Raw genomic sequence first — 14,846 nt, 5'->3', positions numbered from 1 at the left:
TATGTGTGTTGTTTGGAATAATTGTTTTAATACATTTATTTTAGAGGCCCCTGGGAAGGGACCGTTGTGTCCCGAAATGCATAGAGCAACAAGGATAAAGACGGAATCACATTAAAATCATTTTTATTTAAACAACTATTCTGTGCTGGTGTAGTTTTATTGTACATTTTTAAGAATATTGTTAATGGAACAATTTCATGAGATTTTTCATGCATTTAGAATTCAATTTGGAAAGAATGTGAAAAGTAAGAAATACAAAGTAAGAACAAATACTTGTTTGTGATTTAGGTTATAAAAATGAAAAAGTTTTATGTATAATTTCACATATGTAGCTGTGTTCTGTTTCTCACCAGGTTGAAGCTGTAACTTCCAGTCCACATCAGGAGCCGTGCCATCACTTTAGTACAGGAATTTGGGTTTTGGTGAAGGAACACATGTGAATATCCTGCCTTGAGCCAAGGTGTAAAGGCTCCTACTGAGTCATCTTGATCTGTAAAACTGCTGTCAAATGTGCTGGGATACCTAATTGGGTGCCTGCCTCACACACTCAGAAAGTCAGGTGCCCGTATGAAGAAGTAGTGTTCTTTGAGTTGAATCGTAGATCTCCTGTACATCTGACAGGAACAGAGGGGGGTGAGCACAGCAGAATCTCTCACCGGTGCAAGTTCCAGAAATCCCACAAAATGGTGTGGAAACACACACTGAGGAGGAAGAATTGAAAGTAGAGAATAGAGGAAATGTCAAAGCATCAAAAGAGCAAATAAATTATCCAGGACAAGAAACAGGCAAGAGGAGAGAAATACCCCTACGCAGATCGGAATGGCCAAATTGTAAGGGGAAGTTAAGATCAAGTGTTTTAGTTGAACATATACCACAAAACATCATCGAAAAAATAAAAAATCTAGTCGTATATGCGAAACAGAAGAAGATCAACAGACACCAAGGAGATCCAAAACGGAGAGAGTACATTGTCGCAGGTATTTTCCACCTGAATGGACTTACTATACAGAGAATGTACCCATTGCATCAGGTCTAATTCCAAATGAACTGAGTTCAGAGACATTTGAAACTCCATTAAATATTATACTAATTGGTCAATTCAGATTTCAAAACAAATATTGCAATCAAGAACTAGACAAGCACTATTTAGTGAAATCAAAACTGAATTAACTGAGATGACAAATGATGAACTATTTGTAAAACAGAAAAATTACTGCAATAAATGAAACTGACAATAAACAGGTAGAATAAGTGAAAAAAAAGAATAAGAATTCCCTAGGGCCAAGGTTCCAGTAGAAGAGTAGGGATAACACACCTAGAAGAAGATGGAGTATGGGTAGGGATCATTCACAAAGATTTTTTTTTACATAAGTTGAATGAAGTAACTTCAAGTTGATCATTAAAAGTTTTGAACGTTTGCACAAGTAGAAGTCAACACAGATGATTGAATTTAGCTGCTGCTATATTTTATTCACAGTCTGACTGTAGACAAACATGTGTATCCTTACCAAAGCAAAGTGTAGAGTAGTGGTTAGTATCACACTAATAGTTGATATATTAGCAATTATACTCTTTTTAGTTGAAATACGTATTACACCAGAGATAGAAACACTTAGGTCTATACCTGCATCTACAATGCCTGCACACACAATACATTAGATGAAATTAAAGGATTCATTTGTGGATGATACAAAATAAGATTTTGTGACAAAAGTTTATTCTAGATTACCTCCTTCAGCTGCAGAAGAAGGGACATATCATCACATCCCACATTCATATGCATTTACATGTAGTATATTACTTAGTTTATTTTAAGAAAAAGAACATTTTGATGATTATTTCTCCAGTTATGACATGATCCTTTCTAAAGTTCCTCTTCAGAAAAGAATGACTCCTCATCCACAAGCAAAAGACATTGAAATTGCACTGTATTTTTTAGATCTAGCACAGTTATAGACACTGTTAATGCATGCGAAAATAATCTAATCTGTTTAATAAGGTCATTAGAAAAGAAGTTCATTTTCAGGAGCAAGATGGCCTCTGAGTAACTTGCCGCTCAACTCACCGCTCCTCCCATGCCTCGGTACTGCGGAGCTCGATTACCTGGACTGAGCTTTGCGGCTTGGTTTCTGCATTCAGAACCCTCCTTCAAAAAGTAGAAGCTATTGTGGCTTAAGCCCGTTGAGTTAACTTGTCAGATTGCCTCCGCTGCTTCGTGGTAGCTACAGATGTTTGCCTGTGGCAGATCCAGGCTGCCACGGTCTCATAGAGTAAGTGCCCCCCAAGGTCATGACGAGCCGTGGTCTGAAGAACCATTGCTGCGGGTCCACTGGTTTCTTGTGCTGCGGCTGCAGCAGGTATGCCTTCTGTGGTGCCTCCTGAATCCATCAAGGAAGCCAAACTCTGGAAGGCCCCTAGCAAGGGGAAGCAGGAGACTGGGGGAAAGAAAATCTCTCAGTTTATGCCCTCCCATGTAGTGGGTCCTCAAGGCGATGCCCTTGTGGATGCAGCTTGTTGTGAGATGATGGACTCCTTAATCAGGACCCAGGAAGTGGCAGGGAATAATTGCACCAGCTATGTCCAAAAGGTAAATGCAGAGTCTCTACTGCCCCCAGTTGTGGAAACTTCATTGTTGCAAGGGTCTTTGAGTGTGGGGCAGAATGGCCCTAAAATCACTACCGAATCCATACCTGGTGATCTCCTTCCCCAGGATTCTATTCAGGGAGTGGAGGGGGCCATAAAACAAATATCTGCGCTAACAATCCAGTCACCCCTGATGTTAGTACCAGGTGCCTCCCCGAGTGCGGCGGAAAAGGGGGGCTATCACTCCTGAGATGCCTGGGGAGAAAATGTTCTCACTAACCGATGGACCTGATACATCTAATCAGGGTAATATTTCTTCAAGCAACGATGAGGTGTCCGGGACGTGCAGTAGTATTTCAACTGCGGATCTGTTGCTGACACAATTAAAGACATTTTTGCAAAGAAAAATAAGGGGGAAAAGGAGGAGGAATAGCTTGCTTATCCTGACAGAGATAAACTCATAAAAGATCATGACCAGGATGGCGCTGACATGCCAGTTGTCAACCCAGTGCTATACCTGGTGAGTCCGAGGAACCTTCCCTCTCTTCCATTTTTTATTCTATAAAACAACTAAGGGAGGAAACCCGGGATGAAAGCTGTCGGGCGAGAGTTGCCTCCAAAAAGTTGCAGGGGGGATATGGAAACTGAACAAAACCTGTGCAGAGATTCCAGATCGATTAACAATTGTGGAGGGCTGGATGGAGAGCATTGAGACTGAGGTCAGCTCCCTGAAAACTCAAAGCACATCCCCGGTGGCCCTCATGTCTGATGGTATGTCAAAGCTGGAAGATCAAGAGAATAGACAATGGGTGAACAATCTGCGATTTCTGGGGATTGCGAAAAGGAGTGAAGGGGGCAATGCTAGACAATTTATGGTGAACCTCTTAAAAGGTGCATTCCCCATTCAGACTAAATGAGACGGAGACTTGGAAATTCAGTGTGCTCACCGGTTCCCCTCATGATGAAGAAATGCCTTACTAATGAAGCTGAGAGGCCCAAAGCAATGGTAGTGTATATTGGCAACTTTTTGCTTAGGCAATTTATTTATGCTCAAGCTCGCCCAAATGCTAAAAAAGTCGATGAGGGGGTGCCTTTTTTTTGTCAAACTCAACTTTGCACATGCAACCATTGAGCAAAGATGGTGCCTTCGGCAGTTGTCTGCAGCCTTTCAGAAAGCTGGTGCTTACATTTATTTACAAAACCCTGCAAGATTAAAAGCCATTATTAATGGGCAACCTTGCAGCTTCGTCTCTGAAATTCATGCCCAAGAATTTCTAAAGGAGCCTAACCAGAGAATGTGCAGTAACAGTCTACCAAAGTGAATTATCCTCAAATACGGGTGTATTGACTAGGGCTATAAACAGTGACAGTAAAATAAACATTGGTCTGTGGTGGTTGGAATCAAATCACTTTTCTTTACTTTTGTCATGGGTGGACTGAGGGGTGGCATAGTTGGTTAAGAGTTCATCATTCAGGTGTTGCCGTATTGCTTGGTTTTTAATGGGTGGAGGAGGTGGGCTGGGTTTCGGGGGTGAGGGTCGACCCCACACAGAGAACAGTTTTTGAAGGGGAGTACCTTTTTTTGGTTCTTTTCTTTCAACTGACAGGTTTAGAGACCTGTTTAAAAAACACATGAGCGGTATGGAAAGGTGGGGAACTTGGCTATTCTGATGCCCAGAACTGGGAAAATACAGATTTCTACACTGAATATCTGTGGGCTAACTGATGGCAGGAAAAGGCAAAGAGTTTCTCAAGGGCTACAATGGCTATATACAAACAATACTTGCCTACAAGAAACCCATTTAGCGGAGGTGTTGAAAGCATTTGTTAAGGCGTTTAGGCAAGAGATTAATCGGGGGGACATCATGAGGGGTACGAACCCTAAGGGCTGCAAGTCTACCCTGTCAAAATACAATACAAATCAAACAAATACGGGTGGACCCACATGGGAGCTGTGTTATTGCTTCATGTCGGTCTTAACTTTGTCCCTTTTTCACTTTATGTTCAGATTACAGCAGTATAATAGATGACTCATTTTATTTGGTAATCCAATGAGTTAGAGGACTGGTCCTTGCCAATTATAATGTGTGGAGATTTGAATATTAATTTACCTGGCAATTGGGTCATGAATTTAAACCAGAAATATAAAGGGAGAAAGCCGAAAGTATTTCAGTCATTAGAAAATTTATGTTGGGCACATGGGCTTAGGGATGTATGGTCTAGCATAAAGCCGATGGTCCACGGGTTCACACTTTCTTCTACCCCACGCCAAACTCATGCAAGACTGGATTACATTTTTGCATCCTCCTTTTTAATACAGGAAGGCCAGATTGAATGTTTCCCCTTGTGTCTGTCTGACCATAATCCTCTAATGTTTGAGATCCACGGGGAGGGGTTTACAGAAAAGGTTTCTCCCTGGAGTTTGAAAGGGCACTGTTGCACAATAATGAATACCAGGAACATATGAAGGAGTGGATCCCTGAGTTTTTGAGAAGGAACGTGGGTAGTGTCCCATTAGGAGTTGTGTGGGACACCGTGAAAGCTTGTATCAGGGGTGAAACTATTCTGTTTTCTCTTAAGTGGGGGAAAGATGAGAAACATACTTGACAGGACCATCAGAGTAACCTGGCCTGGGCAGAAATAAGTTTGTAGCAGCATTGCAGCCGGGGACGGAGATTGAGGAGGCTCAAATGGGGGTGGTGATGGCCAAGGCAGTGATTGGGAAATTCTCGCCCAAAAATCAGCAGCCAAATTAGTGGCTCACAGGGAAAAAGCCTATGAATGCAGTGAAAAAATAGGACATCCTTTAGCAATGAGAACCAGACAGGAATTCATCTATAATGAAGTTTGTGTAATCGGGGACCCAGTACACAGATTGGCATCAGATCCAACTAAGATATGGGCTTACTATCAAGTATTACAGTCTGAGGGACCAGAGAGGGAGGCCAACCTGATACAGGAATCTACTTTTAAATATCTAGTTTCTATCCCGTTGAGACAACTGACTAGCGCAGAACAAGAGCTGCTAGATGGTCCCCTGTCCTGGGAAGAGATTGTTTTAGGCATGTCTGGTTTACCTGATGGAGAGGCTGCCGGTACAGATTCTATGCCCACCGAATTATATAAAATATCCTCGGATCAATTCCAGGACTTCATCACAACTCTTTGTAAGCAGATTTTTAAAGGTGTAGTGTAGTTACCCCTACATCATGGTACCTGTCTAAAATTATCGTTTTCCCTAAGAAGAACAAACCCATTCCAGATCTTGGTTACTATCGCCCGATCACTCTAATCAATGGGGACTCAAACATGTATTCAAAACTCTTAGCCACTTGCTTATCTCAAATGATCCACAAGATAGTTTCCAAATGGCAGCACAAATGTATCCCTGGGAGAGGCATGATAGACCATATTAGAAGGATTATTTCTGTTCTTGAAGTTGCGCAAGTGTCAGGTGACCCTATGGCTGTGATCATGCTTGATGCTGTAAAAGCATTTGATAGGGTTTCCTGGCACTTTCTCTGGGCGTCCATGCAGAAAATGGGGATGGGTGTCACGTTTAGGCGTAGATAGCGTGGGAGACACACAGTCTACACACAATAGTGCGTAAAACGGTGAGAATGGAGTGTGCATGCTGTAGATCTACAACCACCATAATTCCAAGGGAGCGGGTCATAGTCCTACCTCTGCAAACTACATAAGCACAACCTACAGGCAGTCGGATGCTTGTCAAACAGGATCTGTTCTTATTTCCGATGGGTCCAAGTACTACATTGTGTCCTGCCAGCTGGGGTCAGGAGATCTCAAGCCATGTTGACTCCTTGCAGTCTTCCCAACTCCTTCTGCTGACATCAGGCAGATTCCTTCTGCCGCGCTGAGGCGCAAGAAGGATTTCTAGCTCGACGGAACTACTTCTAGGTCTGCAGCGTTGGAGCTGGTTACGAGCCACAGAAAGCTCAGAGCATTCTTCCTCTGGGTCCGCTCCAGGGAACATTTCCCCCATGTTGGTGTGCGAGACAGATTCCTGGAATAACGGAGCTCCTTGTGCTTACACCGCACTGGACCGCTTCCAGCAAGCTGTCCTGGGGCAATTGGCAACCCATACTTTGTTACCTTTGCGGCCTGTGGGTCAATTCCCCAAGGAGCCAGTGAGAGGCTCAGAGATTCTGGCAGTATTTTTATGACTGTAGGGTCGCCTACAGAACACACAGAACCAGCGTGTTACCTCATGAAGGTTTCTACAAGTTCCAGGGCTTTCAATCCCTTCAAGCTTGGTGGGAGTCTTCGACTTTACTGTGGACTGACTTCTCCAAGCTAAGTACAACTACATTTTTCTTTTCTTGATGTCCAAGGGTGCAGTGCTTCTAACAAGTGTTCTTGCGCCTTAGACATAGTACTGGAGTGTTTATTCGTTTTTGCTTTATTTTTGATTTTGTGCCTTTTTCACTAAGGATGAATGCGGCATGATTAACTGTAAGTGCCTTCACATACTTCTGCAGTTCTTTGTAGTGTTTGCTTATGGTGGTTATTACATGTGTGTTGTGCTTGTGTCTCAAAACAGGAAACACGGGGCTAAACAGCAGAGTGAAGGCTACAACTCCAGGGCCAGTTCCCTTTGGGTGTTTTCGCAGCCGCATCTTTATTGTTTCCTTTGTCCCTTTTTTCCCTTTCCCCTATGGTGGTGGTTTCCTGTTTGAGTGGTTGTTACATACTCGCAGGTGATTCCATTTAGGGAATAGGGTTACTTAGCATCTTTCATCGCTCACGCTGTATCCGGTTTCTAAGGTTAGTGATTACCCAGTCTGTGATCTGACAAATGGGGTTAGATCTAGGCCTGGGCTAAATTTCCATTCCGCTCGCGGAAATTGCGATAATTTGACATTTTCGCGTTCCGCGGAGAGCGCGAAAATGTCAAAATTTCCGCATTCCGCAGCTTAGCGATAATTTGTTTCTTGCTCGCGCTGTAAAATAATACATTCTCGCGCGCGCACGATCGCCTTACCTGAATCCCTGCGTTCGCCGACAAGTTTTCCCAATCCGGTCGCGTTCTCCTCGAGATGTTGGATTGTTGGTAGCCATTTGCGCTGTCTCGCGACAGTTCGTGCCCGCAGTAATGTCATTGGTCGCGCGATCACGTCTTTCTTCTCGCGATCATGCACCGCGAGAAGAGTGAAAACAAGATGGCCGCGCCCGCGAGCAACCGCATGGGTAAGTTGGCGAGCCGCGACCACGCAGAAAATACCGCGAACGGGCGGGAAAAAAACTTCCGCATCTTCGCGATATTTCCGCGTGTTTGTGGAGATTTTTAACATTTTCGCGATAATTTGCTAAAGTCACTTTCGCAAATTCCGCCCACCCCTAGTTAGATCTCACCCGGGTAGTGAAAGAACTCTATGTTAACTCAGCTGCTAGCGTATGTATTAATGGGTAAATGAATTAACAACTAAAGATCTTGAGGGGGACCCAGCAAGGTTGTCGTTGTTCTCTTTATAAGGAGATTGAAATGAAACAAAACTATTCCTCCGGACCATATGCAAGGTTACAATACTAAAATCTTGGCCTATGCCAACGACATCGCTCTGGTCACCCCCAAACAGGAATTGTCTATTAAGGCAGTTGAGGAAGAGTCTCAGAACTTCGGGGTTATCTTGGGGTAGTCCTTAAATAAAGACAAAAATTATTCTCAACGAGAATATACCCCTGGTAGATTTTAGAGTGGTTAAAATCACAGCAAATTCGGGTATTGCCATAAAAGCTAACTTAGATGAGATCATTAATGAAACGTTAAGTCCTCTGGCAGATAACACCATACAAGCACTTGGTAGGCTGAACAATTAACATCTATCTCTGTTGGGTAGATGTTATGTAGTCAAGATTATATTTTCCCCTAAAAATGAGGATCTAATTAGAGCCATACCACTAGAATTTTCTGGATGTATGTCGTTACAACGCACACTTTTACAACGCATGCACTTACAACACATTTTTTACAACGCAACATCCACTACAACGCATTCCATTACAACGCAGGACACTACAACGCATTTTTAAAAACTACCTTTACAACGCATTCCATTACAACGCATACTACCTTTACAACGCATACCATTACAACGCATAATATTACATTGGATTTAAGGTAAGTATTGGATACTATAGGGGTAAAAATTACTATTCTTACTCCAGGGGGTGCAAAAGTAGGGTAAGTGTTGGATAGTATAGGGGTAAAAATTACTATTCTAACTCCAGGGGGTGCAACAGTAGGGCAAGTGTTGGATAGTATAGGGATAAAAATTACTATTCTAACTCCAGGGGGTGCAACAGTAGGGCAAGTGTTGGATAGTATAGGGGTAAAAATTACTATTCTAACTCCAGGGGGTGCAACAGTAGAGTAAGTGTTGGATAGTATAGGGGTAAAAATTACTATTCTAACTCCAGGGGGTGCAACAGTAGGGTAAGTGTTGGATAGTATAGGGGTAAAAATTACTATTCTAACTCCAGGGGGTGCAACAGTAGGGCAAGTGTTGGATAGTATAGGGGTAAAAATTACTATTCTAACTCCAGGGGGTGCAACAGTAGGGTAAGTGTTGGATAGTATAGGGGTAAAAATTACTATTCTAACTCCAGGGGGTGCAACAGTAGGGCAAGTGTTGGATAGTATAGGGGTAAAAATTACTATTCTAACTCCAGGGGGTGCAACAGTAGGGCAAGTGTTGGATAGTATAGGGGTAAAAATTACTATTCTAACTCCAGGGGGTGCAACAGTAGGGCAAGTGTTGGATAGTATAGGGGTAAAAATTACTATTCTAACTCCAGGGGGTGCAACAGTAGGGTAAGTGTTGGATAGTATAGGGGTAAAAATTACTATTCTAACTCCAGGGGGTGCAACAGTAGGGCAAGTGTTGGTTAGTGTAGGGGTTTTAATGTAATATTATGCGCTGTAATAGTATGCGTTGTAAAGGTAGTATGCGTTGTAATGGAATGCGTTGTAAAGGTAGTTTTTAAAAATGCGTTGTAGTGTCCTGCGTTGTAATGGAATGCGTTGTAGTGGATGTTGCGTTGTAAAAAATGCGTTGTAAGTGTAGTGCGTTGTAAAAGTTGCGTTGTAAAGGTTGTTCCCCGAATTTTCTAATCAGTGGTTGAAGAAATTCAATGGACTTTTTTCACAAGTTCTATGGGCTTACTCGCGGCCAAGAGATCCATAAAATTGTTGTTTCTACATAGAGTCCGGGTCAGGAGTGGGCTCTTCCTAACCTTAAGTTATATTACTGGGCTACCACCCTACTACACTGCATAGTTCTCTTACAGGAACACTTTAGCAGATACACGTTGGATCCTCCCTCTGCCTTCATATTGCTAATTGGTAAAGAAGCAAGTGGTTGGCTATGGTGGCAGCTAGATTTGCAGGACTAAAAAAGGGTTCCCTTTTTAGAGCCTTTAAGGTTTGGAGATCGGTATGCCGGTTGTTGGGTATAGGCAGACTAAACTTCTATACGCTCTTTTCAGGGTAATAAGAACATACCAGAGATCTTTGGAGACTCTTATATGATCACATGGATCAATGCCAGGATCAATAAACTAGAGGCCTTTTTTTATATCTTCTGGTCTTATTACAACATAAAAATGACAGGTCCACAAGTATTCGAAAAATGTGTCTTATAGAGAAATTGACTGATCCAAAACTTACCCAAATTGGTACCATATACAATCTTTTGAATAATTTAATAAAAGCCGATTTAGAAAAATACTTTGCAAAGTGGCAAGTGAAATTATGCGTATCAGAGTCAGCTTTTCACCAAGCCTTCGCAATAGCACAATCTATGTTAATGTCCGCAAACTTACAAGCCCAGTTTTAAAATACTTGCTTCTCTTTATATTTTCCTCATACAGGATCGCTAATGGGGGAAGGTAAAAGAACACGCTATCCACAGTGCGCTCTGTATGGGGCATATATGGTTCATACGTTTGCTACTTGCGACTCTCTTTCTCATGTGATCGATGAAATTAATAATTTTTTTAGAGATAAATTGTCCCTGAATGTAACCCTACTCCTTCTTTGATATTACTGGGAATACAAGATAGTGTGGGCTCCGACAAGGGAGGGGCTTTGCTCTATATTTTCATATCTATTTTTAGGAGACTTGTTGCCTCAGCCTGGCTCGATGCTAATCCTCCCTCTTTTCAGCAATGGTTGGATTGACTTTTAACAGTGTATAACTTTGAAAAAGCAGTTTATGCAGGAAAGGCCCTCAAGCCTGGAAAATGGGACAGAGAATCTGGGACTATTTGACTCAATGGGTTAATCAATCAGCCATGTAAAAAGAAGGAATATTTGGGGTGTTGCTGTCCTGTTCTAGGTTGTAAATGCACTTGTCACTTTAAAGGGAACCAGGGTCAACCCTCTGGTTTCTTCAGTTAGTTACCAGAACAATTGATGCAATACTCTATTTTTCCTGTCACTTTAGATATATGTGTCGTCTTTTATGTGAAGAATTATCTTGTTCCCATATTGAATGGATGTCATTTTGTATTATAATATGATTTGAAAAGCAATTTGTTTGTTATGAACCTATTTATATGTAATTGATTTTTTTATGTTAATTAATTTGTGGGGTCAGGCGGGTTGGGTCAAGATTTATGAATTTTTATTTTTTTGAGTTGTAAAAAATAAATGTTAATAAAAAAGATGTTAAAAAGAAAATATGTTCACTTTAACATTAGAGGAAAGAAGGGCACACATTTTTCATAGTGCTAATAAAGAGGAATATGTTCAAAAGAATGCTTGGAAGAAGTAAGAAGACGAGTACAAAAAGAAAAGTTTTATCCAAAGCTAAAGTCAGATATATGAGAAAAAGGGAAATTATGTGATTACAAAAGGAAAAAAAATGTTTAGAAAGACACACAATGGGATTAGCAATTGTGAACAAGCATTCAATGTTTTAGGAGGACTTGTTGAAATTTTAACTAAGGCAGAAGCAGTTATTCCTGGAGTTTATTTTGTGTGTAAACAGGATGCCTATTTTCAGTTGACTGCTGATTGGGAGGGTGTTTGCTATTTAGCTTGTGGTTTCCTGAATTGTATCATGTAAATAGCATAGAAACTTTAACAATGCCATCACAATGACAGATACCTACATAGTACTGATGATGGGACACAATTAGTGGGAAGTATGTTTGGAGCAATTATACCACCAGCAGGAGTATTCTTTAGCAATGAGAAAATTAGAAAGCTATCAACAGTAGTAGATAAACTGGCTTCTAGTACACATGGTGCCTTGCTAGCTGTTACCACAGAATTAGTGGCTATTTAATCAATGTTATCGCAAGATCGATTAGCTTTAGATATATTAGTGTGCAACGTGCTGAAAGTTAAACATTGATGCTCATACATCCTTTTTTACAAAAAACATTTTATTGCATTAATCAGGAGATATGCTGGTACATTCTTCACATTTAAAAAAACAGGTAGGTAGCATCTTATCATCCTCAACACACATAATAACGTACATGTTATACAGCCTTCCCCTTCATGCCCCATCGTCCGAGTCGTGATCCTCAACAGGGGGTGTACAGAGATATCCTCTATAGACGTTCCATTTGTCCCATTCTCTCCCCCATTTCTTGGGTCAGCCTCTGTGAACATACTTAGCTTTTTCGGCCACCATGATCATGTCCATGTCCTTACACCACTCAGTTAGAGTTGGAACTTGTGATGCCCCCCATTTCTGAGCAATATTCCGCTTTGTCACTATCATTCCTGTTGTTGCCCACTGCCTATCTGCATGGTTGTGGTCAGTTGGTTCCCATATATTTAGGTGGCAGCACTTAGGAGCAAGCTGGACTACGTTCTTGAAGACCTCTGTGATGGTGTCCATTACCCTTGTCCAGTATGCAGTGATCACTGGGCAGTCGCACAAAGTATGATAGAACGTCCCCAAGTCTTCACACTGGCGCAGACAGCGCGGGTCTGGGGCTCTAGCTATCTTGTGCATCGTCACCCTCTTGTAATAAGTCCTATGCAGTGTCTTAAATTGAATGAGGCGCCTAGAGGAAACCGCCACCTCTCTAGGCGATGCGATCGCATCCTGCCAGTCTGTGTCATCCAAGTCCCCGACCTCGGCCTGCCAGACTTCCCAAAGTCGTGTTAGGGGATCAGCCCGGTTATTGATAATTTTCCTGTAAGTAAGGGAAATCGCTTTCTTATGTAAATGATCAGTCAGTAGTCGGTCTTCCAAGAGGGATGATTCAGGGAGTATGTCTGCTGCAGGAATTGCTGCTTCTAGTGCATGTTTTATCTGCATATACTGAAACTTTTCCCCTGGAGCTTTTGCGTAATGCTCCTGCAGGTAAGGAAAGGTGACCACTTTTCCTTGTTTATAGAGATCCCCCAGCCGGGCAATCCCAATCAGATCCCACTTCTGAAACCCTTTACGCTCACCCAAGGAACCTAGCCTACTGGTCTCTCATAGTGGGGTGTGTTGCGTGAGTTTGCCAGTCCACCCGAGGTGTCGTGTCACTGTGTGCCAGACATAAATTGTGTGTGCTGTTGGTCCTAGGAGTCTCGTCGATTTCCGTTTGTTGTAGAGAACTCTACTCACTCCCCCTGCTCCCAGAGTTACTTTTTCAAGGCAGTATGCTGGGTCGGTGTCAGGCGTGTGAAGCCACCGATTAATTACCATCAGCTGGGAGGCCCAGTAATATGCCCGGACATCAGGTAAGGCAATGCCCCCGTCGTACCAGCTCCATATTAGTTTGCACATGGCTACTCTGGCTATTTTATTATCCCACAGGAGAGACTTCTGAGTTTATTGCCCTAAAATAGGAGTCAGGAACACAATATGGTCTGTTGTGTAGGGCATATAAAAAATCATGTGGCAACGTTCGCCAGTGCTTTATATCCCGTCTCAGCCTTTGCAGTGGTTCTTGAAGGTTGAGCGCATGAAAGGCATTCGGGTCGGACGTGACATGTATCCCAAGGTATTTAAAGCTGTCTGACACTATTGTGCATTCCCTAGGTAACCTGGGGTAGGTCCGTATAGAACATACAGCACCGATTTCTCCCAATTAACTGCACAGTAGACAAATCCATGAGCAAAAATTAGGCTCAAACCCAAAATGCCAGAGGACAGCAAAAAGGAACGGCCATACTACAGAGTCAAATGCCATTTTTGCATCAAGAGAAATGACCGCTGTGTCCTCTCGTATTGTATGTCGTCAACCCAGGACATTATGTAGGCATCGGAGGTTGAGGGCCGTATTTCTACCAGGCATGAATCCCGATTGATCGGGGTGTATTAATTTGGTAAGATACGGGGCAGGACGGATTGCCATCGTTTTGGCCAATATTTTGGGCTGTGCGTTAATCAAAGATATCGGTCGGTACAATGTGCACTCCTCTATAGGTTTGCGAGGCTTATGAATGGCCACGATGGTAGCCGTACGTCGATCTTTGGGAAGCTCGCCCATAGCCAGGCTTGCATCGTACATGTTCAACAAATAGGGGGCCACTCTGTCAGCCGTACGTTTATATAGTCCTATGGGGATACCGTTGGTGCCGATGGCCTTGCCCGATTGCAGTTTATGGATGGTCACTTTGAGCTCTTCAGCAGTGATGTCTGCCTCTAGCCCTTCGGCCTCTTCCGGTGTGAGCTGCTGTGGCATGTGTATGTCCCTAAGGAAGTCAAGTGCTTCCTGCTCTGAGGTTGAGTTTACAGCGGTGTAGACCTGCTGAAAGTGTGCGTCCAGAGCCATTACGATCTCTTGTGGGTCCGTGGTTGTGTCCGCGTTTTCCAATCTGAGTATTGCCACCCACTTAGTCGCCCGTTCCCTCTTGTCTAACCATGCAAGGAGTTTGCCGGCCTTGTTCCCCGCTTCGTAGACCCTATGTCGGACTGCTGTTATGCGAGTCTTGGCATCTGCTGAGAGGTGTTACTTGTACTCCTGTTGTTTTGCGGGCAGCCTGTGTGTGGTGTCGTCTGAGGGGTGTTCTGCATGTTGGGATTCTAGATCATGTATTTCTTGCTATAGAACCTCCACCTCCCTCTTCTTGTCTTTTTTATGGTCCTCAATTATGGAGATGGCCTGGCCCCGCAGGACCGGTTTGTATACCTCCCATAAGAATATGGGTGAGAAGACTAAGGCTCCGTTGTCTTTGAAATAATGGGTTGTCGCAGTTATCAGGCCTTTTCTGATTTTGGGGTTGTGGAGGGATCCCGGATATATGGGGTATACGCAACGTTGTGTGGAGACATAGGACCGAAACT

Source organism: Triturus cristatus, chromosome 10 (assembly GCF_964204655.1).
Source record: "Triturus cristatus chromosome 10, aTriCri1.1, whole genome shotgun sequence".
In the NCBI taxonomy this organism is placed as follows: domain Eukaryota; kingdom Metazoa; phylum Chordata; class Amphibia; order Caudata; family Salamandridae; genus Triturus; species Triturus cristatus.
The sequence above is the reverse complement of the archived record's forward strand: the minus strand, read 5'-3'. Positions refer to the sequence as shown.